This window comes from Notolepis coatsorum (assembly GCF_963971535.1).
Source record: "Notolepis coatsorum genome assembly, chromosome: 5".
Lineage (NCBI taxonomy): Eukaryota > Metazoa > Chordata > Actinopteri > Aulopiformes > Paralepididae > Notolepis > Notolepis coatsorum.
Window position 1 is genome coordinate 171,716,743 of NC_140169.1, and position 27,789 is coordinate 171,744,531.

At 42.3% G+C, this 27,789-nt stretch overlaps 1 protein-coding gene across 2 annotated transcripts in view; it reads left to right on the forward strand.

The window, feature by feature from the left end:
- The first annotated feature begins 305 nt into the window (after positions 1-305).
- Positions 306-27,789, forward strand: part of klhdc3l (kelch domain containing 3-like) — an 81,495-nt gene continuing 54,011 nt past the window's right edge. For both annotated transcript variants that reach the window (XM_084315288.1, XM_084315289.1), the window contains exon 1: positions 306-354. The gene's annotated coding sequence lies outside the window, so the exon portion shown is untranslated. The remainder of the gene's footprint in view (positions 355-27,789) is intronic.

Genomic DNA, 27,789 nt, shown 5'->3' on the forward strand with positions numbered 1-27,789 from the left:
TGCAGACCAGAGAAAGACGTTTGTCTTGTTTACATCAGGGTCCCCCATTTTCAATTCATAGTGACATTTATGACATACACAACATACATGACATCATGACATTTATGGCATAGGCCTAGCCTAGGGACATACATGACTCTAAAGATGAGGGCCTAAACCTAACCCTTATTAAGAGAAACTTCCGTACTTTCCGCCAATCAGCGTGCGCTCTCTGTGGCTGCCACAGCGCCTCGTGAGAGGATGGCTCCGGAGCTGCAGCTGGACGCTACTCCCTCCTTCTGGTGTTGCATGTTTATAAGCCTGTGATTAAACAGAGCCAGGCGAGGAGGAGGAGGACCGGTTGGAGAACTATTTGTAAGTTACTTTTCAACTTAATTCTTCTTCTAAAACATGTAGCTACAAGGCTCACATATATATTCATTATCGCAGAACACAAGAAATAGATAATAATTTTAATCGAAAAAGTTGCAGCGCTCTTCACGAGATTGAGCAACTAGTTTATAACTTTCTCAGCCGTCTTTTTCGAGCGACTTGTTCTTTCCTGTTATTATCGTAACAACACGTCTACATATTATAGGTCTGTTGTGTTAAATAAAACGATGGGATGTTTATATTGTAGTTCATATTTCTAAGAATGAAGGATGTAATAATAATAACGGGTCGCATTCTTCAAAAAGGACGTCATGTGATAGGTCGCTGCAGGACACACACATCCAACTGCCTGGATACCGTTATAATGCAAAATGTTTAATAAGGGCAAACACTGCATATAGGCTATGGGCTTACATATAAATGTGTTTAAACAACAGACTAACACACCTATTTTGATGTAACTTTTTTCATCAGAGACAAAGTTACAATAATTTTGAAAATTGTAACAGCCTAAGCAATTGATTGATTGATTGATTGATTGATTGAAAATTGTATTATTGCAGAATGGGTACAATACAGTACAGCTCAATACACACAATTGTTAAGGGGATGCAGACCAGAGAAAGACTTTAGTCTTGTTTACATCAGGGTTCCCCGTTTTCAATTAATCATAACATATATGACAGTCACATACATGCCATACAGATAGACAGTACTGCTACATCTTATGACATACCAGATTTACAAATGAGCATAGGCATACTCTAAACACTATCTAAACACTATCATTCAAGTGTTTCTGAATCCTTTGTCTTGGATAGCAAACTAGAGAAATACATTCACTATGTTTGAACAATGTGTGTTTGGTACAATGTTGAGCACCGGTGTTGACCTCAGGTGTTGGCTCATGATGAACCACTCGACATGGTCATTATTATAGCATGCATAATAGTCAAGGTGAAGAGAAAAACTCTCAATAAATAAGTGGTAAAACACCTAGAACACCTATATATAATTTTTTCTTTATATATATATATTTTTTAATTATTATTATTATTATTTTTATATACAGTTAAATGCTTATGAAAGTTTGATGAAGTGACCATACATTTTCTCATCTAACGTTTCTCATGTAACGAAACAGCGAAGCGTGCTGATCATGTGAGCCTATGTGAGGCTGCTTTCCCATCAAAAAGCTATGACAGAAGCTTATCTGTTAAGAGTAATTGCACTGAACTCACTGCACACTAAAACTAAACTAAAACATATTTGATTGATTTATTGTTGTTAAAGGTCCCATGCATTGCTATTCCTTGCACTATTTGGGCAACTTTACACAATTCCTGTGAGTCTATGGAACACATCTGTAAAGTTTCTTTCAAAAGAATTCATTGTTTTATATGTTTAATCAAGTATTCAAAAGCAACATTATTATAAACGAGTAAAAAAATCACTGAGCTAAAATGGCTGCTTCCGCATTTTGACGCAGGAGCGCTGTGATTGCTGGCTGCTTTTGTCACGTGCCTGGTGCGCCCAGCAATCTCTCTCTCCCTCTCTCGCTCGCTCGTTCTCTGCTGTCTGTCGCACCCTCTGTTTGAGGAAGTAATTTCACTGCTTTGTTGTTGAGCGAATTGTGGGCGGTGACTACAACCAGTAGTATTTATGTCAGCAAAACAGTCACATCAGAATGGCTTAGTTGAGTGAGGGAAGATCTCATGAACTCGAGACTAGACTGATGAGTCAATATGATAATTAGAGACACAGACCACATTGATATAATCCCCCATTGCTAGGAAACAATGCTAAACACTGGAAAATGGCATGGGACCTTAAAAAAAAAAAAAAAAAAAGGAATGTCAATACAGTATATTAATGGAAATTATACTGGTCATAATCTAAAAGATTCTAAGCAAATGTGATTATATTGCTGTTTTAAATTTGGCTTAATCTTCCCTAGAGCTGCTGTATGGAATCAGGTTGTGATATTTTTGGATGTCCGTGTTTTAAGCAGTAATACAGGGAGTGCTATACACCATGAGATTTTGGCACCGCTGTGCTGCAGTCAGACTCAGCACTGTACAGTTGTTGAAACCTCTCCTCTTCATCTCGTCAGCACTGTACAGTTGTTGAAACCTCTCCTCTTCATCTCTTCAGCACTGTACACAGTTGTTGAAACCTCTCCTCTTCATCTCGTCCTGTGGTGGGTGGGGAACACTGTACAACTGTACAAGCAAAACTGTACATTGGAATATTGACAAAACCATACTTGGTCATTTACTGTACATTGGAGGGCAGTGGCGGACTGGGACACAAATTCAGCCCGGGACATTCAGACGCACCAGCCCACACACCGGCCCACGCACCGGCCCACGCACCGGCCGTTATGAAACACTTGTCCAGTATTAAACAACCCAAGGCTGTGGCTAAGGAGTCAACATCAGGGAGACCAAATCTACACCCCGCCCCTAGATGTGCACTTGTGCACAGTGCACACACACACACACACACACACACACACCCACACACACACATATACCGTTACTTCCTGTCATTGGCATATGTTTTTTTTTTTACTAACATCTTAGTGCCTCATTAGCCTAGGGATTAAGGATACATGAAGTATTAACTACACCATAATAATGTCTGTCTGTCTGTCTGCATTCACACTCACACAGTCATATGCTACTGGTGGTCGTGAGCAGCATCAGCAAACACAGCTGCCCTGTGGCAGACTGACGGAATCATGTCTGCTATTCAGCGCCAACCACCATCAACAACCTTCATAAATACATTCAACATTAATGGAATAGGCTAACTACCAACTTAGCTGTAGCAGTTAGCCGTTATATGCAATCACATTTGTTTAACTACGGGGTAGTAGTTGACCTAGTTGTTAGCTTAAGCTAGTTAGCTGTGGTTATTTACAAACATGTAGATGAGACTAATCATATACAGATCGAGAACATGGCTAACAGTTGGGAATTCTAAGGCACATCAATTCAATCAATTAGATTACCAATATATCAACATGAAAATTTGGAAGGGAACATAATAGTATTTTATTTTAGTATTTACTATTATAATATTAGTAGCCGATTAATTTGCAGCCCGTCCTAGGTTCTGATTGGCTCTCTAGGTTAGCACTTTAGCTTCTGTTGCTGTGGTGGGCACTAGTCCTAACATTGCTAACTAAACTTTTAGTCAGAGAAAAAAACTTCACGAGTCACGACTATTTACGTCCACGTGCTGTAAGGAATCAGGAATACGGAAAGCACATTGTCTTGTAATAGAATGACTGAAATCACTGCAAGAGCTAGTATAGGCTAGCTAGCCCTCATGAACCGGCAGACACCAACAGTAGAATATGCACTAGGCTACTGCACTGTTGGTTCCTTCTACTTGAACTTCATCATCATTAGCAGCAGCAGCTACTCTAACGCCAGCCCTTCCTCTACTAAGCATGTCTGTAATTTTAGAACATTGTTCTGCGTCTTTTACTAGCAATTTTAGTTTTTTAATTCTAGCTTTTTCAGCTCCACCCTTTCTTTTTTTTGTGTTCTCCATTTCTGCGCTTCTAGGCCTACTCGCGGTTGGGAGGAAACGTGAATCTCATTCACTGATGTCTCATGTCTCATTCAAGACTGGCTAACAAAAGAATGTCTTTCACTTAACACCAAGAAAACAGTGTGTATGATGTTCACAAAGTCACCAGTAGAAGTCACTCACTCTGATGTGTTTCTGGGAGAAGCGGAGCTGGACATTGTACATTAATTCAAGTATCTTGGGGTCACATTGGACTCTACATTGACCTTCAAAAAGTAATGTAAAGAAAGTGACAAACACAGTCAAGTTTAACATCGAAAACTTCAGGCAGATCAGGCCCTGCCTGCCAGTTAATGCTGCAAGGATGTTTCTGCATTCAATGATTTTATCACACATCGAGTACTGTTTTATCAACTGGTCTCTTTCATATGTCACTACTCTTACACCAATATAATTACTCTACAAAAAAGCCATAAAAGTATTTGATAGGAAACCAATTTAATTTCATCACTGTAATGTTTTAGAAAAACATAACATGCTAAGTTTCGAGAATTTCCAAGTTTTCAAATATACTTGCTTCATGTACAAGGTTCTGCATGGACTTGCCCCTCCCCCATTGAATGAGTTCATCCAACAGAAAGCAGACACTGGCATTACCACCAGGGCCATCAGTAGAGGGGACTGTAAGGTGCCTTTTCGGTATACTACCTTTGCAAAAACTGTGTTCTCTGTTATATATATTTTTTTTCTTTTTTATATTTTAAAATAGTACACTCATTTGAGTAGTGGAAAGGGGGTAGGATTAAATAAGTGTATACTTCTTCCTACTCCTTTTCGAACATGTAGATTGAGTTGTGTTTTGCTTTTGTTATTGTTTGTTTGTATTCATTGCATGTTCGAAATAAAGATTTCAAATCAAAAGGTGGTAACTACTGGAATAGCCTACCAGTTGTGATTAGAGAGTGCCCTACATACTCCATGTTCAAGACCCATCTTAAACTGCATTTTAAGGCAAACCAGAACTGTGATCATTTTTAATCTGATTTAGTTTATGCAACTTGTTTATTGTTTTATTGCCGGCCCACACACTGGCCCACACACCGGCCCACATAATGGCCCACACACTGGCCCACACACTACACCAGCCCACACACTACACCGGCCCACACACCGGCCCACATTAGTGGCCCACACACTGGCCCACACACTGGCCCACACACTGGCCCACACTGGCCCACATACTGGCCCACACACTGGCCCACATACTGGCCCACACACCGGCCCACACACTGGCCCACATTAGTGGCCCACACACCGACTCACACACTGGCCCACACACCGGCCCACACACTGGCCCACATACTGGCCCACACACCGGCCCACACACCGGCCCACATACTGGCCCACACACCGGCCCACACACTGGCCCACACACTGGCCCACACCGGCCCACATACTGGCCCACACACCGGCCCACATACTGGCCCACACACCGGCCCACACACTGGCCCACATTAGTGGCCCACACACCGACTCACACACCGGCCCACACACTGGCCCACACACTGGCCCACACCGGCCCACATACTGGCCCACACACCGGCCCACACACTGGCCCACACACTGGCCCACACCGGCCCACATACTGGCCCACACACCGGCCCACATACTGGCCCACACACCGGCCCACACACTGGCCCACACACTGGCCCACACCGGCCCACATACTGGCCCACACACTGGCCCACACCGGCCCACATACTGGCCCACACACTGGCCCACATTAGTGGCCCACACACCGACTCACACACTGGCCCACACACCGGCCCACATTAGTGGCCCACACACTGGCCCACACACTGGCCCACACACCGGCCCACACACTGGCCCACACACTGGCAAAAAAAAAAAGTTAAAAAAAAAAGTTAAAAAAAAAAAAAAAAAAAACATATAATTTTTTTTTTTTTTTTTTTTTTTTTTTTGGACCAGCCCACTTTGGTTCCGGCCCATCGGGATTCGTCCCGAACGTCCCGATGGCCAGTCCGCCACTGTTGGAGGGGGTTGGGTTAGGACATGTACAGGGGCCAGTTTCGAATTGCAGTCTCCCGTAGGTGTTCTTTGAGAGTGGTTTTGAAAGTGGGTAGTGATTCACATTCCTTTACAGCTTTGGGTAGGGCGTTCCACATTGATGTGGCATAATTGCGAAACGTGTTTAGTCCCTTGTTTGAGCCTGCCAGAGCTTTGGGTAGGGCGTTCCACATTGATGTTGCATAATTGCGAAACGTGTTTAGTCCCTTGTTTGAGCCTGCATGAGTGCTCCTGCCAGAGTCTTCAGGGTATTCTTGTTTACCAGAGAGGAGATCCGGTACAAGAATCGAGTTTGTTGGTTGACTTTTTTTATTACATTGGATGCCATTTTTTCACAGGAAAGATTAGCCTCTAGGATGGAGCCCAGGTAGGTAATTTCATCTTTCCTTGTGACAATATTGTCACCCACTGTAACTGAGAAGCCGTCGGTCTTGCTGAGTTTGTTATTTGAACCGAAGAGAATGGACTCTGTTTGCCCATGTGTAATGATAGTTTGTTATCAGCGAGCCATATGCAGATTTTGCCGAGTTCTGAGCTGAGGGTTTTTTCAACCTGTAACTTGTTCTTGTCAGAGACCAGCATGGCTGAGTCGTCTGCGAACAAGAACAAGTTGCAGTCACAAGCTGACGACATGTAATTTGCATAAATTAGGAACAGTAGCGGTCCTAGTATGCTTCATTGTGGAACACCACAGCTGACTGTGAGGGGGGGGATAGGGTACCGTTTACCTCCACCATCTGTTCCCTCCCCTCAAGGTAGGATTGCATCCAGCTCACTGATTGACAAACTAAAAGCAATTGGTTTTGATAGTCTATCAGAATGGAGTGATTGACAGTGTCGAAGGCTTTTCGTAGGTCCAGCATAACCATGCCGCAGTATTTGCCTGCGTCCACCTCTTGTTTGATGTGGTCGTTCAAATAGAGAAGGCATGTGTCAGTGGAGTGGGATGTTCTGAAGCCAGATTGGAATTCGTAGATTAGAGTTGTTTCCGCTAGGTACTTTTCAACCTGTTCGTAGACTATTTTTTCCATGACTTTCGAGATGGAGGTAAGAATAGAAACAGGGCGGTAGTTGCCTGGGTCTAATTTACTGCCCTTTTTGTGCAGAGGGGTCACTCTCGCAATTTTGAAGTCCTTGGGGATGTGTCCCTGTTTTATGGAGAGGTTTATTATGTGTGTGATGACTGGGGTGATGGCGGCCTCATGCACACTTCATGAAAACAATTCCAAATCTGTCCGTATGAGAATAAATTAATCTGGCAGGTTCGGTGAATAATTATTATTCATATTATTCAGTGAATAATAAGGTTTGGCAGGTTTGGTTTAATTAGATGAAACGAGATGAGTATAGTCAACAGAGTTCAGAGTTTATACAGAATGGATTGAGTATAGTCAACAGAGTTCAGAGTTTATACAGAATGGATTGAGTATAGTCAACAGAGTTCAGAGTTTATACAGAATGTATTGAGTATAGTCAACAGAGTTCAGAGTTTATACAGAATGGATTGAGTATAGTCAACAGAGTTCAGAGTTTATACAGAATGGATATAGTCTAACAGAGTTCTGGAGTAGGTAGAGTGGTAGGGGACTGAAGAGAGGGGGGGGGGGGGGGGGGTCCAGCGGCCGCGTTCAGTGACATGACAGCTGAGGGGAAGAAGCTGTTGCTGAGCCTTCTGGTCCTGTATCGCATTGTGCTGTTGGAGGACAAAATGTCCACTAATCCAAATCAAATTTGGAAAACTCATTTCAGCTGTAAAATTCAGTAAAGTTCTCCTGCAACCCAGGAACTAATGGATTGTGTTGTTTGTTTTCCAAACTAACCTTCTTTGAGAGAAAGTTAAAAATAAAATTAAAAATAAAAAAGATTTTTAAAGAAAATCTACTCAGTGGTGAGTTCATGTTGAAATTCAGTAATAAATACCATTGATACAGGGCAGAGGCAGGAAACCTCAAAAGCTGATTGCTAGAAATCTGAGGTTATAATTTCCCTGAGGTGTAAGGTCATTTAGGCTGGCGAGGCTGCCGTTACACAAGCCAACTTTTACATGCAATTTGGGCATAATGCAACTGAGTGACAGCTGAACACCCCATGCAACTAACAAGAAACTTGTCTGTAACTTTAAAATGATCATTACATCATCATCTGTAACCCACAACTCATTTCCAGGTTGTAGATGACACCACTTTCCCGTCAAGTTCCAGTCAAATTTCAAGTTTCAAGTTTCAAGTTTCTTTAATAGTTGTCATACAGAAGTACAGAATACTTTTATACAAAATGCTTCTTACTGTTTCGCTCCAGAGACTGTGTTAGACAAGATAGTATGAAAAAAAAAATAAAAAAAAAGTATAGCATGTAAAATAGAAGTAAAAATAGAGGTCACAGTGCTCAGTATAGACATATGTACAATGTTCGATGCAGAATAGAAGTAACTGAGTTACCATACAATATACAATATACTATGCAATGTACTAATATACAATACTATATAGTGCAGAGCAGAAATGGGATGCGGTACAATTTAGGTACAATTTACAGTAAGGTGTGCGAGTTGTAGTGCAAATCCTTTACCAATAAATATAAAGTGTAAAGTGTGTTTAGGTGTTTTAAAGTGTGTAAAGTGGGTGCTGCAGTGAGTTGCCCGTTTAAAGTGAGTGTGTGCATGTGGATGTGTGTGCTGTGTGCATTTGATGGTTGCTGCATAGTGTTTATTGTTCGTTGAGCAGCCTGATGGCCTGGGGATAGAAGCTCCTTCTGAGTCTTTCTGTGCTCGCCTTAAGACTCCGGTATCGCTTGCCTGACCGCAGCAGTTCAAAGAGGCAGTTGTTCGGGTGGCTGGAGTCCTTGATGATTCTCTTAGGGCCTAACAAAATTAATAGTTGGTTTCAGGTTGCCGACCGACCCTGCCGATTTAGGTGCGACCCAATATATTTTATGAGTTTTAAAAAAAAATTATAAATAATAAAAGATTTTTTTTTTTTTTTTTTTTTAGAATAAAGTTTCATAGAAATCTTAGTCAAACATTTAGTATTATGGATATTAAACATGCTGGCAGAGTACATGCATCCATGTTGTTGTGAACATTTTAATTAAATAAAGAAATTCCCTATCCATAGTCGCCGTGGGAAAGAATAAAATAAAAAAATAAAATAAAATAAATTCCCTACCTACCCATGGCCAAACTGACAACCAACCTGAAACCAACTATTAATTTTGTTAGGCCTAGCCTTCCCCCTGCACCGCTTGTTGTAAATGTTCTGGAGGGTGGGAAGCCCCCCTCCAATTGTGCGTTCGGCTGAACGTGTCACTCTTTGTAGTCTGCTACGGTCTTGTGCAGTGCTATTCCCAAACCAGGAGGTGATGTTGCCAGTCAGGATGCTCTCGATTGTACATGAGTAGAAGTTCCTAAGGATCTTCTGACTGACTTGGAACTTCCTCTGGCGCCTGAGGAAGTAGAGGCGTTGTCGTGCCTTCTTCACAACACTGTCAATGTGTGTGGTCCATGTCAAGTCCTCGGATATGTGGGCTCCGAGGTACTTGAAACTGTTCACTCTCTCAACCGGTGCCCCGTCGATGCTGAGGGGGCTGTAGTCCTTGACCCCCGACCTCCTGAAGTCCACAATCATCTCTTTTGTTTTGCTGACGTTCAGGGAGAGGCAGTTCTCCTGACACCACTGTGACAGATTCTCTACCTCTTCCAGGTAGGCCCTCTCGTCGTTGGCAGAGATCAGGCCCACCACTACTGTGTCATCAGCAAATTTGATGATTGTGTTGTTGTTCCGCTGTGCCACGCAGTCATGTGTGTACAGGGAGTAGAAGAGGGGGCTCAGAACACAGCCCTGGGGGGCCCCTATGTTGAGCGTGATGGATGAGGAGGTGCAGTTGCCTGCTCTTACCACCTGGGGTCTGCCCGTCAGGAAGTCCAAGACCCACTGGCAGAGGTCATAGTTCAAGCCCAGGTCCCTGAGCTTGGCTATGAGTTTGGAGGGGACTATGGTATTGAATGCTGAGCTGTAGTCAATGAACAGCATTCTCACATAGTTCCCCTGCCTCTTGTCCAGGTGTGATGCTGCTGTGTGCAGCACATGGGCTATGGCATCCTCCGTGGATCTGTTAGGGCGGTATGCAAATTGCAGGGGGTCCAGGTTGATGGGGAGGGAGGAACAGATGTAGCCCTTCACTAGCTTCTCAAAGCACTTCATGGCTATGGAGGTGAGGGCTACAGGGCGGTAGTCGTTGAGGCAAGCGGGCGTAGATTTTTTGGGTACAGGGATGATGGTGGACTTCTTCAGACAGGTGGGGATGACAGCCTGTTCTAAGGACAGGTTGAAGATGTCAGTGAATACCGGGGCCAGTTGGTCGGCACAGACTTTTAGGACGTGGCCGGGGATGCCGTCCGGTCCCGCTGCCTTCCTGATATTCACTTTTTTAAAGGTCCGCCTCACCTCATGCTCTGTTACCCTGAACACTGAGTCTCCATCAGCAGACCCCCCCCCCCCATTGTCGTGGCTTGTAGGCTGGTGTTGTTATTCACAGCCTCAAACCTCGCATAGAAGGTATTGAGATCATTTGCTAAGGAGATGTCACTGTTCAGTTTGAGAGAGGTGCCTTTGTAATCTGTCATTGTTCTGAGGCCCTGCCACATACCTCTAGAGTCAGCCTGTTTTGCCTCTATTACTGCTCTCCTGACGTTGTATCTTGCCGTCTTGTGTTCTTCCATGTTGCCTGTCGCCAGCCCGGTGTTGTAGGCTGAGGTGCGCACTTTCAGAGCCTCACGGACGGATTTATCTACCCAAGGCTTTTGATTTGGGTAGATTCTAATTGTGGTAGAGGGGATTGTTTCTTCTACCAGAGTACAGACAAAGTCAAGCACCGTTTCAGTGTATTCGTTAATATTGGCTGTGTTATCACGGAATACACTCCAGTCTATGCATTCAAGTGCAGCCTGCAGTGTCTCCTCTGACGTCACAGTCCAACGCTTAACCTCTCGCGATACTACCGGCGTTCGCTTGAGACTTTGTTTATACTTTGGCAAAAGAAAGATGGCGGCGTGGTCTGACTTGCCGAAAGGACTAAGAGCCTGTGACTTGTACCCATTCTTAAATTGCGAGTATACATGGTCTAATATGTTCTCGCCTCTGGTGGGACAGGTCACATGCTGATAGAAATTCGGCAACACCTTTTTAAGACACGCGCTGTTGAAATCGCCCAGAACCAAAATGGCAGCGTCAACGTTAGCTATCTGTAGTTTGTTTTCCTCGTCGTGTAGTTTTGAAAGTGCGGCCCCAGTGTTCGCGTGTGGTGGAATGTACACTCCGATCATGATGATGGACGTTAACTCCCTCGGGAGAAAGAAGGGTCGGCATTTGATGGTAATATACTCCAGGTCTGGGGAGCAGTGGTTAAACAATTCTTTTGCGTTGCCTATATCGCACCACTCCTTGTTTACCATGAAAGCAATGCCGCCTCCTTTCGTCTTTTGTGACTCTTCTGCCGTCCGGTCCTTGCGGAGAACGAAGAATTTATTTAGTTGCATCATGGGTGTAATACTATGCAATTCTGACAGCCTTGAAAATGATTAAATTCGGGTGGGTCGAATTGGGGGCTATTTAATTTAATTTAATTTAGTTTTCACCAAGCTATTGCAAGGTTTCAACCTCATTACACCTGGCAACAACAGCAGCCACAACCGGCGTGCAGAAGCGCCCTGCTCAAGCGTTGCCGCCTGATGAAGTGATTTTCTATGGACACACACCAGGAGTCTAATTGACTAGAGAGAAGGGCTTCCCCGGAGCCATAGTCGACTCTACAGGGTATCTATGGCAGTGGGTTTACCCCCAGAGGAACTGAGCACTCACCAGCCATGACAACACTGTCATGGTAACATAATATGGCTTGCCACGCCGTACAATACATCGGTGTCATAATTAGCCTACACAGCACAACCATAGCCTGTAGTGTTACCAGTCAAATGTGTGGGAGCTCAAGGCGCTGAAGCGGGGAAGTGTTGGGAATATCAGGTATCATCAGATTTGGACGCGGCAGAGCCTTGGTGTGCAGGAAGGCTTTTCATTAGGGCTGGAAGCTATACCGTCATGGATCCATGCAAAGGTATGGGTTTTTCCTACACCGTCGTCCACATAATACAAAGGTAAAAGATATATATATACATACTGTATATTTTTAAGTTAATCAAAAAGAGATTCCTTGCAGTACAATGAAAAAGTAAAATAAAATAGATAATTTTGAATGAAATGGGACTATGACAAATGTATTACAATATAAACAATGTAAAAAAAAAGGTGTCATATCACATTGTAATGTGTACTGGAAAACGATATACTATCATAATATACTGTAAATATCGAATATATAATATTTTGCGCATACCGCCTACTTTGCATTTCATTCAGGAAGAGTTCCCATTCTCTGAGGAAATATGTCACGCAGAAGACTCCTGCTTGCGTTTGTTTATTGTGGTTATTTTGCCTTATATTTAAGACTTGAAATGTGATCATTCTTTTATTCAGATTATAAAGAGATTTTTTGACCAAAGGGACACAGAAAACAGGCCTATAGTTGTCAGTAAAAACCCTAGGAAATGCCTTTTTGTTATTCAACAGTTTCTCTGCAAGATATTAAAGACACTAAGTCAACAAATGTATTGCTTGTATTTCTATGGCTAAAACACAGGTAGGAAAACCCAACCTACACATGCAGTGCGTAAAACCATGATCACACTTCGAAATACTCTGTTTCAATATGTAATAGTTTTAGCTAGGGGTGCAGGATATATCAGTGACCATACTATCAGTGGCGTCGCGTGGGTAAAATAACAGGGGAAGCCAAAAAAAATTTATTAAAAAAAAATCTATTCAATATTTTTATTAATAATTTTTTATTTATTTTTTTAAAGTCAAGCAGTCACCATGTACACTACAGTATGGCTCGGCGGCCAGTCAAACGTTATTTTTATTTATTTAACAGATTGCAGAATGGGTACAATACAGTACGGCTCAATACACATTTACGATGAATTGAAAATGGGGGACCCTGATGTAAACAAGACGAAAGTCTTTCTCTGGTCTGCATCCCCTTAACAATTGTATGTATTGAGCTGTACTGTACTGTACCCATTCTGCAATCTGTTAATAAAGTTTTCATTCATTCACACACAATTGTATAAGGGGATGCAGACCAGAGAAAGACGTTTGTCTTGTTTACATCAGGGTCATTAATACTGCTGGAGCATTGGTTAATTTTTGGTCCGATTTTTCCTTGCGCGATTTTGCGCGCCGCGTGGGAGCAAATTCGAGACACATATTCGGTTGCAAAAAGGTGTCCCACGGTCTCCTCTATGGCCGTGAATATTTTCACGCGGATCGGAATCACGGCGCTCCCGTGGGACACTTTTCCGTTTCGGCGAGTTTATTCCACGCTTTCTGTTTTCCTTTTCTAAGCATTTTAGGGGCTACATGTGAATCAGTAAAAGTTGCGGGACGCCCAGATGTTTCCACGATAGAAAGCTCGCGTGGATCCCATAATAGGCTCACTTAATACAGCGTTTTTAAAATCACGCGACATTTTCAGGGTCGCGAGCCGACCTTTTCCCCTCGTTTTCGATGATGGAAGTGATTTAGGAAAAGCTTCGGCACGCCGAGAGGTCCCCATGGATTTAATCTCGCGAGGATTGGGGCAATATTCGGCCCGTGGGAACAGTTACGGGTTAATACAATGTTCAGAGTGCAGAGGGGAAAATATGGCACCTGCCCCGCCTCCAGGTGGAATATTATGCTGAACGTCTTCCTCCCAGCTCCGTTTTAAACTTTTAGGGTGTGGCCAGTGGCAGTCAGCTCGAATCTGATTGGCTAGGATCGGATTTGGAGTTTGGACTCACTCTATAATGCTGGAAGCCTGGAGAAAGAGACCTACCCACTGCTTCTCTCCTATACTAGCTGCAGTAGTGAGCACAGTCTGACAGTGTGTTAGAGGGAGTGAGGAGAAGAGGGAGACATTAAAAAAAAAAAAAAAAAAAAAACACAGATGCACAGATGAAAATGAATGTAAACTATATTAAAAAAAAATTATATTTTAATTTTTTTTTTTTTTCATATTTCATATTTCATAATTTGATATGAAATTTATAGGGAGGCATGGCTTCCGTTGGCTTCCACAAGGATTCGCCACTGCATACTATCAACCAATGATAGTGATTCTTTCACATATTGGTATCGGGCCGATGAGCAAAACTGGGCAGATATATATAGAGAACATAAATCGGCTGTTTAACTTTTTTTTTTTTTACTTTTTTTTTTTTTTTATATTATTTTGGAGAACGATGTCATACTGTGACACTGAAATGAAAAAATATTTCATCAACTAAAATATTTAGTCAACAAAAATATTTCATCAACTAAAATATACAGTACGTCACACCCTGTGCCTCTCCCTGCCGTCTGCAAGTGGCTAATCTTGAGTTTCCGACCCCCCAGTAAGCTAACCATGGATAAATCCAAAAAAAAGGAAAGTCTGAGGAAAATAGAGGGTTTAATTCAGCGTGGACAGAGTAATTTGCTTTCACGACTAACAATGCAGGCTTACCTGTAGCCTATGCCTGATATGTGGTGCGAAATTTGCGAACAACGATTACTGTAATTTTGATTACTGTAGTTTGCCTGGTATGTAGTCTTGGTTAGTGGCTGCCCCACCAATGTTTTACATATAAAAACACCACTGTGCACGTGTATGTGTGTGTGGGGGCCTCCACAAGAGTCTGGCCCAGAGGCCTCTGAATTCTTAATCTGGCCTTGCTAGTAGTAGTGCGGTGGCTTAGCACCAGATTTGAGAAGGATGTGGACACGCCGGACAAAAGCACCAAATTTTTCCCACATGTTCCTCATCATCATAGCTTTCATTTTGGGGTAGGGGCCACGTCATCATGATGGATTTCAAAATGGCCGCCATGTAAAATCAAGGTTCTGCCCATTAATAAATATCTTGGTCCAAAGTGACTTTGATTGGCAAGAAGCATGGGCAAATGTCCGTCTTACATCAAGGAACCCGGACCATCAACAAATCAATCTTAACTATATTCACAGGACATACTTGACTCCTATAAGACTGAACAGAATGGGCCTGAAACAGGACTCAAAATGCTCCCAATGTACAAATGGAGACGAAGGGACATTTATGCACATGTATTGGGACTGCCCACCAGTTAAGGCATTCTGGAAAGATGTGACCCATCAATTATCAAAACTCGTATCTTGGAATATACCAGTACACCCCTCTGTATTGCTTTTAAATTATGTTTTTGAGTTTGCAGTAAATCCACAGCTAAAGAGATTGGTCTTATCGGGTATCACAGTAGCTAAAAAACTGATCGCATCACGCTGGTTTCAACCGGAAAAAATGTGCCGGAAAGTTTGGTCTCTTACATATCTCGATGTGATATATCAAGAAATATCTACAGCAAGAATTCTGGGTCTCAACGAATCCAAAATGTCAATGTGGGTAGAAGTGGTGGAGAGAATAAAAGCTAGCTTATAATGGTAGTGTCTGGTTAGGAGTGAGGGATAATGGAGGTACTATCCAAGGAGGGGTCCGGGAGGGGGGGGTTCGAGCTGGAGCATATGTGTGTAGGGTTTTAGAAAATAGGTATTAGGGGTATGTCCTATATAAACATTTATATAATTGTTAATTTCGCTGGATATACACTGTATACGGTTAAAATGTTATTATAGACTTTTTTTTTTGTCTTGTTTCTGTACTTGCATGTAATTTTAACCACCTTGACTGTTAGTTTCATTATGCATTATGTGTTGAGTACTGACTTTTAATAATTTTTGTTTTGCAATAATAAAAAAAATAAAAAAAAATAAATATCTTGGTCCATAGCGCGCTCAATATTTGAGTGAACACAAAGGTATTGGTATCCCTGTAAACTAGAGAAGCTAAGCTTTCCATTTGGTATCATTTTCATTAAGCCCAACTGTTGGGAAGGGGGTTTTAATAGGCAATGATTCAAAATTATGTTACATTTTCGCCTAGAAAAAACTGCCATGCTCATCTTCCAAAAGGTCCCTTGGCTGTTCACATGAATATATCAGAGTGAACATTGGTTTTATAGGTACCCACAAGCCTCTTCTTTCCAGACATACCCACTTTGTCCAACTTGCATGCTATTTGGGGCAATAATCAAGCAGGTTTGTGCATGTGGTACAAATGTGTCGAAATCTTTTTTTTTTTCTTTTTTTTTTTTTTTATTATTGCAAAACAAAAATTATTAAAAGTCAGTACTCAACACATAATGCATAATGAAACTAACAGACAAGGTGGCTAAAATGACATGTAAGTACAGAAACAGAAAACAAAAAAAAGTCTATAATAATATTTTAACGTATATAGTGTATATCCAACGAAATTACCAATTATACAAATGCCTTAAACAGGATATACCCCTAATACCTATTTTCTAAAACCCTACACACATATGCTCCAGCTCGAACCCCCCCCTCCCGGACCCCTCCTTGGATAGTACCTCCATTATCCCTCACTCCTAACCAGACACTCTATTATAAGCTAGCTTTTATTCTCTCCACCACTTCTAACCACATTGACATTTTGGATTCGTTGAGACCCAGAATTCTTGCTGTAGATATTTCTTGATAAATCACATCGAGATATGTAAGAGACCAAACCTTCCTGCACATTTTTTCCGGTTGAAACCAGCGTGATGCGATCAGTTTTTTAGCTACTGTGATACCCGATAAAACCAATCTCTTTAGCTGTGGATTTACTGCAAACTCAAAAACATCATTCAATAGTAATACAGAGGGGTGTACTGGTATATTCCAAGATACGGGTTTTGATAATTGATGGGTCACATCTTTCCAGAATGCCTTAACTGGTGGGCAGTCCCAATACATGTGCATAAATGTCCCTTCGTCTCCATTTGTACATTGGGAGCATTTTGAGTCTTGTTTAAGGCCCATTCTGTTCAGTCTTACAGGAGTCAAGTATGTCCTGTGAATATAGTTAAGATTGATTTGTTGATGGTCCGGGTTCCTTGATGTAAGACGGACATTTGTCCATGCTTCTTGCCAATCAAAGTCACTTTCCAGGTCTGGTATATCCCTCCTCCAGACAGAGTCTAGTTGGAGGGTTTCATACGAGGACGTTAGTAATTGATAATAAAAACCTGATACAAAACCTCTCAATGTATCTCTTTCATAGAATAATTTGTGGTATCTGTGGTGTTCAACTGGTATGTCTAATGGAACACCGTGAGACCTCAAACATAGGCGTAACTGTATGTAAAAAAGCCATGTGGACTCGGTGAGGTTAAACTTGTTACTGGTTATTAAAAATATCCCCTAATGAGTGTATGCCTTGCTCTTCCCATATAGGGAATCTTATAGGACGTTTTTCCATTAAGAGTGCATTGTTATTGAATATGGGAGTATGATTATGCCATTTTTGAGGGTTAGGATATTTTTTGTGTGTTTCACGCCATATCCGGATTGCATGGGTAATTATGGGGCCACATTTCCGCTCACAGTGCTTGATTGGTAGTTTAGTGTGTGCTATGTCCTTCAGTCTATGTGGGGCTACTATGTTTTCTTCCAATTTTCTCCAGGATACCAATGCCTGGGGATCAAACCATATTGTCAATGGTCTTAATGTGTACGGAACTGCCAAGCCACCGTCTGCTTTATTTCTCTGTGCGGTGGATCTTTTTATGCAAGGTGGTTTGTTATTCCAAATAAATTTGTATGTGGAGGAGTGTAATCTTTTCCAGTAACCCTCTGGAGGGGGTAACGGTAGCATTGAACTGATGAAGTTGATTCTTGGTAGTACATCCATCTTAACTATTGATACCCTTGCCTGTACTGCGTTTTTAAGTTTTGCCCACCTGTCTAGGTCGTCTTTGATTTTGTTCTGTATTTTTGTGTAATTGTGCTTCACCGTTTGTCTTATGGTGGGAAATATTTCCACACCCAAGCATCTAAAATGTTTTACCATGGGTATCTCACCTGGGAGGGTTGTGTCTTTTTTTGCATGGGTGTTAAGTGGAAGGAAAGCCGACTTCGGCCAATTTATTTTAAATCCCGATAAATCACCAAAGTTCTCTATCAACTTGAGTAGATGAGGCAATGTGGTGTTGGGGCTTTGCATGAACAATATTACGTCGTCCGCATATAAACTAATTTTATGTTGTGTGCCCTTGATTACGATTGGTTCTATGTATTGGGATTGTCTTATATATTGTGCTAAAGGCTCTAATGATAGATCGAATAGTCCGGGACTAAGAGGGCAACCCTGTCTGGCTGAGCGTGATACCGGAAAGATTTTGGAGATGAATGTACCTGTTGTAATCATGGCCGATGGGTCTTTGTATAATACTTTAATCATATCAATGAATCCTTTTCCTAACCCCATCCTTTCTAATACTGCCCATAGAAACGACCATTCCAGCCTGTCAAAGGCTTTCATAGCATCCAGGGACAGCATCACCTTAGGTATGGTGTCTTCTTTGTCTGCATCTAGTACGTGCAGTATTCATCTTATGTTATCATTGATCAGGCGACCTCTTATGAAGCCAGTTTGGTCCGGATGAACTAAAGACGTCATATGCTTTTGTAATCTGATGGCTAATACCTTAGAGTACAGTTTGACATCGGTTCCGAGGAGGCTTAAGGGTCTGTAACTACCGCACTCGGTGGGGTCTTTGTCTTTTTTGAGAAGGACTGAAATGAGTGCAATATTGTCGTGTTTATGGAAGCTCCCCTCCTTGACTGAGTATAAGATCATATTTAGTAATAAGGGTCCAAATATGTCCCAACAAGAAAGGTACATTTCTGATGGGATACCGTCTCTTCCAGGAGCCTTACCATTTTTCATTTCGGATATGGCCTTCTTGAGTGATCGGTGCTTCCAACTGTTTAGCGTCGTCCTCCGAAAGTTTAGGGAGAATAATTTGATTAATATATGTGTCCAATTTGTTTTGATCAAAGGTCGTTTCTGATTTATATAAGTCGGAGTAGAATTCTTTGAATGTATCGTTTATTATTTTGGGGTCTGTTACAAGTACTTGTTGCTTTCTAATGGCAGTTATATCTGCAAATTTTGCATTAATTCTTAATCGCATGGCTAATAGGTGACTAGGTTTAGAACCTTGGGAGTACTGCTGTTGTCTTGTGCTGCGTATTTGCATTTCCGATTTTTGTCTGTATATGGCATTGATCTCCGTTTTTAGTACGTTAACTTTTTCTAGTTGAGTTGTTGTATGTTAAAGAATTAAATAACGTTGAGTAAAGCGTTTCCAGTTCAGACAGTTTTGTGCATTGATTCTTGCGCAATATGGAGGAAAATCTATCCGTGAAATCCTTGATCATACCCTTTACCGACATCCATATTATTCTGGGGTCTTGCACCGCGTTTGCATTCTCCCGTAGGAATACTGTGAGAGCTTCTTTGAGTTGTGTAATGAATTCCTTGTTGTTAAGCAGCATCGTATTGAAACGCCATCTTGGGGCCCGGGAAGATAGTATACCAAATGTTGCTTTTAGGAGTAAATAACAGTGATCTGAAAGTGCATTGGGTATCATTTCCACTTCATATTTATCAAATAGTCTCGGGATGCAAAGACATAATCAATTCTGGATAATGTGTTATGTCTCGCCGATCGACAGGAGTACTTTCGGGTCGTGGGATTAAGTGAACGCCATAAATCATTTACCCCTGTAGTCTTTGACCAATCTTTTAATGCTTTAGATGAATTTTTTTGTTCGCTGGAAAAGGCGAGGTAAGATTTGTCCATCCTTGGATTCCAAATGGCATTAAAATCCGCACCTATTATAAATGAGTACTCGGGATGGTTTAACATTTCCGCTGCCAACGCTATTTTCCTGTTATTGTGTACAATCCTAGCTATAGTTATACGCCCCTCAGCATCCGACCATACCCCCTTTAATTCGATATTTAATTTACGTCTGACGACTATGGCTACACCTCGAGTTCTCGTACCAAAAGAAGAGTGACTAATATTATGGTATGTGTTATCCGCTAACGTATCTATGTCTTCCTCTAAAATGTGCGTTTCGCTTAGTAGAGCCACGTCCACATGTTCTTTTTTCATCAGTGTGAGCACGCTTTTGCGTTTGTGTTGTTTGTTTATCCCACCAGTGTTCCATATCATTATATTCAAACTAGCCATAATCTATGCATGTTTTTGTGTAGTTTTTGGTAATGCTTCTGGAGTGCGAAGCTACAATAGATGTACATCCAATTATTGAGGTCCCGTTGAGAGCCGAGCTTAAAAACATATATATATACAAATAAAAATCCCCTATTTTCCCCTCACCCAGAGAGTCGTACAGGCCTGTGTTCCAAAAACACATCCTCCGCGTATGACTCTCTCCCTAGGCCACCGGATTGCCCAAACTGAGCTTTGTAATCCTAATCTTCCTATGCTAATTGCCATAGGATCTAACATTTTCATTCTAATACAATAGAATGTCGCTTTTGGTCTTGCGCCTTCCCTTACTGTAATGAAATATTATGAAAAATGAAAAAAAAAAGAATAAACTTTCATCGATATATTCATTTGAACCCTCTACTAACTTATGTAGGAAACATCAGGAAAAAGGAAAAGATTGTAGAGAAACGTTAACACCTTAATATGAAGAACAATGGAAAAGAACAATGTAAGATAAAAGAGAGAGAAAAAATTAAAAATAAAAAAAAGATAAAAATAAGGAGTGAGAGATAGAATAATACTCAACGTGGAGAAGCCACTAGAACAGAATTGAGTAATTAGATAAAATAGAAAAACAGAGCCTTTTAGAGCTACAATGTGCCAATCTCTTCATCAGTGGAGTGATTACTTAAATTGTTAGAATAACCTTGTTGTGCTCATACGTTTAGGTGTGGTTGATTTTTTTAAAGTTTTATTAAGGCCTGATTAAACGTCAGTCAATTGATCATATGCTATGTTTATACACACCGGATGTTAATGTTAGAGTTGCAAGCCTTCGTTGTTATGGTGCATTATATTCTAGAAGGTTGTAGAATACACTAGTACTAACAGACTGTTGTTGTGTTCCAGAATGATCTAAGTGACCCAGAGCAGTCGAGCGATAAGCCCAGAATCTTCCAGATTGTTCTTATTGTCAATGATATGTTCTTGTCTCCACGGAGACCAGAGGTCTGAAAATATAATGCATTACGAATCGTATTATACACAATTTGCCTTGGTGTAGCCGGCCTGCATATCATCTGCTACTTTTGTTGAGCACAGATAAAGTAATTCTAATACTGATATACACAGAGAAAGAGAGAGATGAGAAGGCTTATCTGTTTTCAGACAGTGTTTCATTCTGCCTTGGGGGTACTGCTCCATATCGATTCCAGTATTCCTCAGCTTCTTTAGGCGTGTGTAATCCAATCCTACGGCTGTCCCTGCCCACGATCGATAACAGCGCCGGGTATGCTAGCCTTGGTCTGAGGCCAGACATGAACAATTTCTGCATCACCTCCTTGTAGGGGAGACGTCGAGCGATGGCCTCTTTGCAAAGATCCTCGTAGATAAATATTGAGTGTTCATTATGTTTCAGCTTTCCCCTTTGGATGCGAGCAATTTTGATGATGTCATCTCTTATTGCCGTCTTCCGCAGAGTAACAATGATGACTCTTGGCCCGTTGCTTCTTTGTTCCCGAGTACCGATTCTGTAAGCTTGGTCCACTGTCGGCACTGTGTTTAGAAAGTTGTTACCCAAAATCACTGATAGCACTGTTGGAAAGTTGTCGTCTGCGCAATTGACTGCTTCATCAAGTCCTACAATGCGGATGTTATTTCGCCTGTAGTAGCGTTGGTTTTCGAGTAGCCTCTCCATCGCTTCATCTTTAACATCTTGTATTTTCCTCCGGCATGCCTCTTCCACCCTTTTTATCTCATTTGTTACCTCTGTCATTCCAACGTCGATGGTGTTCTCGTTCATTTTGACTGCTCGTGTAATATCTGTCACCGTATTCTCCACTGTCGTGATTCGCTCGGACTGTACAGCGTACGCTCTCATAACCTCTTCGAGTTTAGCATCGACGTGTGCTTTGAATTCATCTTTGAGTTCCTCGATGTGTAATTTGAAAGCGACCATCTGTTCTTTCATCAGGATAGTCAGTGAGTTGAAGTCGGGTGGTGTAATTGTACTGCTTGTGTCAGTTGGTGGTGGCGGTGCAGTGAGGGATCCGATGGATTTGTTTGCAATTCTCTTCTCAAAATCACCTGCTTTATCTCTCACGGAGCTTGTTCCTGTCGTTCCTGTTATGTTGACAACTATTGTCTCCCTGTCGGGGCCAATAGTCGATGGTCCCGGTGTAATCTCCTCTGTATTCCCCTCGTCGGGGCTTGTCTCCAACGGCTCTGCAGCAGCGTCGCCTTGAACGTTTTTTTTTGAACGTGTTTCAATCTGCGCCGTCGGAATTGCCGTTTCTTGTTTCTTTCCCATCTTTTCCTTATCCTTTACCATGTTGTCTTTTGATATAGTTAGTAGAAGGTCCTATCAATACATACGATGTGGTCTAATCTCCTTTGGTATTGTCCAAATAAGGTTTTTAAACGAAATTAACGGTAACGGGAGCGGAGCTATTACCAAATGCGTGCGCTACATATTGCAGCTAAACCGGAACATTCTAACAACTGCCAAAAATGTGAATGTTCGGTTAGGGTTTGTTGTTAGAATGTTGAACATAGAAGATCAATTTTGGCGTCAAACTATACATTTTCTGGGTCAATAAATGTGTTAATGCTATGAAGAATGTCACCAGATGAATATTTGTACCATTCTAACAACATATTTACATAATTTTTTACTTGTTTAACAGTCAGACATGCATGAATCGAATAGACATTTTATTAGGATCACTCGTTACATTTATTATTATTATCATAACTCTTTAGCCCGTATAGGCGTATTTAACTGTTATGGAGATATTTTCGCGGGTCTTGTGCAGTGGTCTCGTGCCCGTGAAAATATCAGAATGTTTCATAAAAATTCCCGCAGTATACTGGCCAGCTCTCAGTGCGCGTCTCGTGACAGCTGTCATGGCTTAGCGCAGCCAGAGGACAGCGCGATAAGGGACATGTTTAAAAAGGCAAAACATAATATAAGAGGTAAGTCAAGTGTCATTACTTTAGTTATCAAAGGTGGAATCTCTGGACATAAGCAATAGGGATGGGTACCGGTCACATTTGAACCGATACGGTACCGGTACCTGTGAATCGATACCGGTACCCTTTTTCGGTACTTTAGTCTCTAAAAATGTAATCTACCTACCTCAGTTATAAAAAAAAATCCAAACTTCAAATAACTACACTTTCGACACTGCTTTGTTGTTGAATCAAGTCAAATCCTATAAGCGTATTGTAGAAGAGCCAAAGCTATATATTTAGGTTATTGTATTATATGAATGTTTATATGTTTATTTTTATAACCTTACATTGAAACGGCATTAGGAATATTGATTGGATTTAGATAAAGTCATTGAACCGTATTATTTGTCATAATAGCACCTTCTAGAACATTCGTGATGTCACAGTATGATGTCTTAGTCAAACATTCTAGAACATTTGTGTATCTATATATATTCAACAATATCAGATGGCGATGAGATGGAGGGTTCCCCCTCTTGGGGGGGCCCTCCAAGAGAGGAGACGATGTTTGTATTGTGATTGTATGACAAGAGGAGCAGAGAAGAAGGAGACAGAGATGATAGAAATGTGTTTTGAAGATGAGAAGAAGAAGAGGAGTGTAAACTTTCTCAAGTGTGGGCGAAGCAAGAATTGTGGAGGGCAGTAATACGCCACGATGCGTCTACACTGCCGGAAATTCAAATAAGAAGAAGAAGAAGAAGAAGTTTGGAGTAAGAGGAGGATGGAACAGGACTGAACAGATAGAATAAACAACATAGATTGAAGCCATGCAGATCTCATTGGACTAGCTAACACGAATGAACCGCTGGGTAATGCTGAGGGGGAGTGAGCGGTGGTGGAAGGCGAGCGACGCAGCTTATGGAGAGCGGGGAGAGTGGAGTCCTCGTGAATGGCCCCGGCCGGTGCAAGAATGTCCAGGGTTTTGGGTGAATCGAGATGGGTGCGAGTGGAATGAGGGCTTGCGTCAGGAGGGACACGAGTCACCGGGTGCGAGCCCAGTGTCCCCTCGGGGTGTGACGTGTGGAGAGGGAAGTGAGAAGGAGGTCTCGGAGATGGTGGAAGACTACGGAGAGGGAAGTGAGAAGGAGGTCTCGGAGATGGTGGAGGACTGCGTTTGCTGTGGAACGGTGGGCAAGCCTTGCCCTCCGTTTTGCTGTGGCAAAGGGAAGGAGTCGGATGGTGTAAAGAGGAAGAAGAAGGAAGAGGAAGAACGGCAAATGGAGCTACGAATTTCCAGAACGACCGATATTCGCGATCAGTCGGAGTACAGTGGGGAGGAGAGGGAGAAAGAAGAGAGGGAGGAGGAGGGGTGGGAAACGGTGGGGAAGAAGAGGAAGAAGCGGACGGAGAGGAACGACAGCGATGGGGATAGTGAGAGTAGGGGGGAGGAGAGGAGGGGAGGAGAAGGGGGGAAGAGGAAGAAAGGGGGGGACGATAGCTCAAGTGGGCCGGGAGACGAGGGTGCAGGAAAAGATGGGGCAAAAGCGGAAGTGATCCATATAGTGGTCAGGCTTGAGGGGGAGAGGGATGAGAGGAAAGTAGGTAGGCTCGAGTGGCCCAAACTCATTGCCGAGCGATTAGGAGAGGTAAAGTACGTGAACGTTTTGTGGGATGGGAATCTGGCCGTAGGGTGTGGTAGTGAGGGGCAGGTGGAGGTGGCTAGGAAGATGCAGAGCATTGGGGGGGTGGGTATAAGTAAGGTGGCGAGAGTAGGGGAGAAGAGGGGGGGGGGATGTAAGGGGGTGATAGCTGGGGTACCGGTCGAGGTTACAGTAGAGCAGCTGGTGGAAGAGCTAAAGGAGGACGGGCGTAATGGCATAGTTAAGAGTGCAGCAAGGATGAAGAGGGGAGCGGAGAGGGCAGTGACGGGGACGGTAGTGATTACGTTTGAGGGTGGGGTTGTTCCTAGGGAGGTGTTTGTAGGGCGTAGGATGTATAGGGTTAGGGAATTTGTTCATAATCCTCTTAGGTGCTATAGGTGCCAGGGGTTTGGCCATATAGCTACCACGTGTAGGAAGGGGATGAGGTGCGCTAGGTGTGGCGGGGAACATGAATATGGGAATTGTGGAGAGGGAGTGAAGCCGAAGTGCTGTAGTTGTGGTGGGGAGCATAGTGTAGCGTTTCGGGGGTGCGAGGTGATGATGAAGGAGGTCGCGGATCGGAGAGAGAGAAGGGAGGGTAAGTTGACGTATGCTGGGGCGGTTAGCAGGGCAGGACAGGGTAGCCAAGAAAGGGTGCAGGGGGTTGAAGGAGGGCATTTGGCAGTGAGGGTAGAGCAGGTGGAAAGAGAGAGGGGAAGGGAGGAGAAATTAGGTATTGTGGCCTTCGTGGCAGGGGTAGTTACTGGTATGGCAGAGGCTAAGGGTAGAACAGAGATGGTGAAGATGATTGTTAGGATAGCGGTTCAACATCTGGGATTGGAAGGTCTGGACTGGAAGGAGGTGTGTAATGAATTGGCTGAGGGGGCTGCGAGGGACAAGGCTGCGAGGGACAAAGCAGCCCAGGATAAGATAGCAGGGGGCAAGGAGGGTCCCGCGGAGGGGGGCTCAGGCAGGAAGTAGCAGCAGTAGCTGCACTCCAATGGACAATGTAGTTGATGACGGGGTCCAGTAGAAGAAGAAAAAGAAGGTGAAGAAGGAGAAGAAGGAGAAGAAGAAGAGCCCATAAAAAGAATTGCGGAGGGCAGTAATACGCCACGATGCGTCTACTCTGCCGGAAATTCAAATAAGAAGAAGAAGAAGAAGAAGAAGAGCTCATTGTGCATCTTGAAACAGTGCTGAGCATGTACTGAACAGATAGACTAACAACATAGATTGAAGCCTGCATTTCTAGACCAGGGTGCCTTGCCTACCGTTTTGCTGTTTATTTACGGCTTTCAGGTGAGGAGGAATTTTCATGTGTCGAGTCGGCTGTGATTTTGGAGACTGGGAAAACACAGTTTTCTTACCTTGTAGTAGTGATGTGAATATTTAGGAAAATAGCTTTAGGATCACTTCTGTAAAGAAAGACTTCGCTGTGGAAGAGAAATAAACCATTTGGATATCTTTGTTTTACACCGGAGCAGCTGTGGACCTTATTTTTCTTTATCAACAAACGTACTACTCACAAGTAAGCAACTTTAACCAGTAGAGTGGAACGTCTGCCCTGATACGTATATTGTGCATGTGAAAGTTGACATGAAAAGAAAAAAGGTTAAAAAAGAAATTAAAAAAAGTGCAATTTTTTTTAATTATTTTTCGTTCTTTTACTGTATCTCACGTGAATCGATACTCTGTAGTACTGACGTGTTTCGGTAAGTACCTTTAAAAGTACCGAATTCGGTACCCATCCCTTATTAAGCAATGACGTTATAGTTTAAAGCTAAACTATATACGTTTTTCTCTCTTGTTAGAAGAGGGATAACTTCTTCAGTTAGATTTGATTTGATCTTTATTTATCTCGAACATTTTCAACCATAAACACACATTTGTAATAACACAAAATTAATAAAAACGAAATAAAATACAAATACATTTAAATATATCTTCCTATGGAGGGAATAATCAACATAGCTCAAGACAAATGGTTTTGTTCGAGAAGGGACAGAAAGAAGAAAAGCTTATCTGGTCTTGCCCCTTACAATATCATATTAATATGTAATAAGTTATCTATCAATACATAGTTAACTAACGGAATAGATAGTTAACTAATCAAAGTATCAGAATGTTTATAGAAATTCCTGCGGCCTGCGGGCCATTCTCTCAGTCACGACTCACGAGAGCACTCGCAAATGATGCTGCATGCATGCATATCATTGTCAAACGGTGCACGTCTCGAGTCGTGCCACTGTCGGTCGCTTGGTTGACAGTGGCACGCACGAGACCACAGCACAAGACCAGCGATAATATCAGAATGTTTCATAAAAATTCCCGCGGTATATACTGGCCAGCTCTCAGTGCGTGTCTCATGACAGCTGTCATGTCTGGCGCAGCCAGAGGACAGCGCGATAAGGGACATGTTTAAAAAGGCAAAACATAATATAACAGGTAAGTCAAGTGTCATTACTTTAGTTATCAAAGGTGGAATCTCTGGACATAAGCAATAGGGATGGGTACCATTCACATTTGAACCAATACGGTACAGGTACTTGTGAATTGATACCGGTACCCTTTTTCGGTACTTTAGTCTCTAAAAATGTAATCTACCTCAGTCGTAAAAAAAAATCCAAACTTCAAATAACTACACTTTCGACCGTTTTCGGCTTGCCATTGCCCCGACTGCTTTGTTGTTGAATCAAGTCAAATCCTAGGTAAGCGTATTGTAGAGGAGCCAAAGCTATATATTTAGGTTATTGTATTATGAATGTTTATATGTTTATTTTTATAACCTTACATTGAAACGGCAGTAGGAATATTGATTGGATTTAGATAAAGTCATTGAACCATATTATTTGTCATAATAGAACCTTCTACAACATTCGTGATGTCACAGTATGATGTCATAGTCAAACATTCTAGAACATTTGTGTATCTATATTCAACAATTCTCTCTGAAGATCTCATTGTGCATCTTGAAACAGTGCTGAGCATGTACTGAAC